This window comes from Crocuta crocuta, unplaced genomic scaffold (genome assembly GCF_008692635.1).
Source record: "Crocuta crocuta isolate KB4526 unplaced genomic scaffold, BGI_CrCroc_1.0 scaffold1172, whole genome shotgun sequence".
In the NCBI taxonomy this organism is placed as follows: domain Eukaryota; kingdom Metazoa; phylum Chordata; class Mammalia; order Carnivora; family Hyaenidae; genus Crocuta; species Crocuta crocuta.
In genome coordinates, this window is record NW_027532019.1 from 57930 (window position 1) to 61117 (window position 3188).

A 3188-nucleotide genomic window follows, 5' to 3' on the forward strand; every position below is an offset into this window, starting at 1 on the left:
CTTGCAGATATTCTCTTCCCCACATTCTCTAATGAGATAATTATAATTGCTGTTAATATCATCTAAGTTATACATATCATGAAAGTATGAATGGGGAGAGAAAATTTAAACGAGATCAGTGTTTTTTTTTAAATTGTTTATTGTCACCCCCCCTTCCCCTCTCCCCCATACCCATCAGTCCTCAGTTTGAGGACTGTTAATGATAGCTCACCATGATAAAATTCTGGGTACATATTTTTATTAAGTCAACAATGGCAGTATAACTCATGAACTTATGGCTTCATAATATGGCAAATAACAGTTCTTCGAGAACCGCTCACCCCAGGGTTGGCAGATCCTAATACTTAATATTTTGGCAAGAGACAAAATTCCACGTAGTCAACTGAACTGAAGGCGCAAAAGGCAGTTAAATAGTTAATACTATTAGAATATACCCAATTTAAATAGCAACACTGAACCAAAAGTAAACAATCAACAGTTATACACATAAAGCACTATAATGTGCTGAGCCACACAGGTAACAACACTAAAGCACAGTAATTTGCAGTGAATTCTTTAAAGCCTCATTGTATTGGCATGGAATTGAGGGATCCTAATGAAATGCAATTGGGAAATACCCTGAGAAGTGGGCATGTAATGACACCTCTAAATGGGTAATGCAGAATGGACCACTAGGAACTCCATAAACCCGTACTGTTATTTGTAAGCCACTTGGCCGCATCGTCTAATGAAGAGAAGATGACTGAAGCTATAATTATGTATATGACATTAGTAACATGAGGTAATGTGACATAAATATGTAGAAGTATAGCTATTCAGGTTTTTGGTATTATCATAGCGTCTGATTACAATACCAAATTTCCAACTGAAAATTGGTATCTGGGAGGAGGGGAAAAATAGTGGGGAGAGAGAGGGAGGGAGGCAAACCATGAGAGACTCGTGAATGCTGAGAACAAACTGAGGGCTGATGGGGGTGGAGAGGGGAAGGTGGGTGATGGGCATGGAGGAAGGCACTTGTTGGGATGAGCAACAAGTTGTTATTTGGAAACCAATTTGACAAACTCGAAAGGAAGGGAGGGAGGGAAGGATGGAGGGTGCTATAATAATGGTGCTATAGACATTCATATAACAAGTTTCTACGTGGACATATTTTCATTTCCTTGGGTATACCTACACTTAACATTGGAATTGCTTTGTAATGTGGCAACTTTATTTTTAATGTTGTGAGTAATTTTGACAAAGTTTATGAAAGTGGATGCACCATTTTACAGTATCACCAGCAATGTATAAAGATTTCAACTCTTCCCTATCCTCACTTGTTACTTTTGGTCTTCTTTAAAAATAGGCATCCTAGTGGATGTGGAGTGTCTCATTGTAGTTTTGATCAGTTATGTGCTTATTCACCATTTGTATTTCTTTGGAGAAATGTTTATTCAAATCCTTTGTTCGTTAGAATTGGGTTATATTTCTTTTTGTCATTTTATTGTGAGAATTCTTTATATAACTGGATAATAGACCCCTATTGGGTATGTAATTTGCAGATTTTTTTTCCATTCTCTGGGTTGTCTTTTAACTTTCTTGTTTGCAGTATGTAAATTTTTAACATTGATAAAATCTAATTTCTCTATTTTTTGGTCACTTTTGATTTTGGTGCCATAACAAAGGAACCATTATTTTACATTGAGGTCTGCTCCATTTGGCATTTATTTTTATATGTGGTATGAGGCATAAGTTCAACCCTATCCTTTTGCATGTAGATATACAGTTTTCCTACCACCATTTATTGAAAAGACTATCCTACTGAATTATCTTGACACCTGTATTGAAAATCCGTTGATTCTAAATCAAAGGTGTATTTGGGGCCTATAAATTCTTTTTCATTTATCTGTGTATCCTTATATTCAGGCAATACTGTCTTTATTATTTTAGTTTTACAGTAAATTTTGAAATTTGGAAGTATGAATCCTTCAACTTGGTTCATGATTGTTGGGACTCTGAGTTTCCATATGAATTTTAGGATCATTTTGTCAATTGCTATAAATTAAGACCTGGAATTTTGATGAAGATCACTATTAACCTGTAGATTGCTTTGTGGAGTACTGCCACATTAATTGTTCTCTCAGTCCGTTAATATGAGATGTCTTTCCATTCATTTAGTCTTTAATTTTCTTCAACATTGTAATTTTCAGTATAAAAACCTTGTATTTCTGTTTAAAAAGCTATTCTAGGGGCATGTGGGTGGCTCAGTAAGTTAAGCTTCTGGAGCATGTGGGTGGCTCAGTCAGTTAATTGTCTGACTGTTGATTTCAGCTCAGGTCGTGATCTCACAGTTGGTGAGATCGTGCCCCATAGGGATATGCACGGACCGCGCAGAGCTGGCTTGGGATTCTCTCTCTCCCTCTCTCTGCCCTTCCCCCACCTGAAGGGCACATCTGTTAGCACTGAATCCTTTTAATTTTCGTTTATCTGGGAATGTCATAACTTCTCCTTCATTTCTCAAGGATAGTTTTGCTGGATACCCAATTCTCAGTTAACATTCTTTTTCCTTTAGGAGTTTGAATATATCATCTCACTATATTCTGGTCTCTGTGGTTTATGAAAAGTCAGCTATGACTTACTTAGGATCCATTACATATAATGAGTTGTTTTTCTCTTGCTGCATTCAAAATTCTGAAGTCACTTTGACGATTTGATTATTATGAGTCTAGGTTTGATTTGAATGTCTTTTGAGTTTATCCTTTTGGCATATATTGATCTTTCATGATGTATAGATTAATATTTTCATCAGGTGTAGCAAGTTTTGGCCATTATTTATTCACATATTCTTTCTGTCCTCTTCTTTGACTCCCATTATGTTTGTTATCTTTACTAATTCTTTTTCATTATCGTATAAGAGAACTTAAGGTTGGGTATAGTACTGGCTGAATCTCATAAGTAGTATTCTTGTTTTGTTGTTTGTTAAATATGTTTGATCATAATTACATTTCTTTTTTGATTCCATCATTTACTGTGATGCTTCCTGTTGATAATTTCTGGTTTGAACTGCCTTATACATACATGATATGTGTTATATAATTATGTATATATTACATATTAAGTATGTAAAATATAAGCTTGTGTTTTTTATTACATATACAATTACATATACTATATATATATTGTTTTATTGCACTGTGATAAGTGTGGTT

At 34.9% G+C, this 3188-nt stretch overlaps 1 long non-coding RNA gene across 3 annotated transcripts in view; it reads left to right on the forward strand.

Annotated features, from left to right (window-relative positions):
- LOC144241635 (uncharacterized) overlaps positions 1 to 3188 on the forward strand; it is a 43295-nt gene that overhangs the window by 30333 nt on the left and 9774 nt on the right. The gene's annotated exons all lie outside the window — the stretch shown is intronic.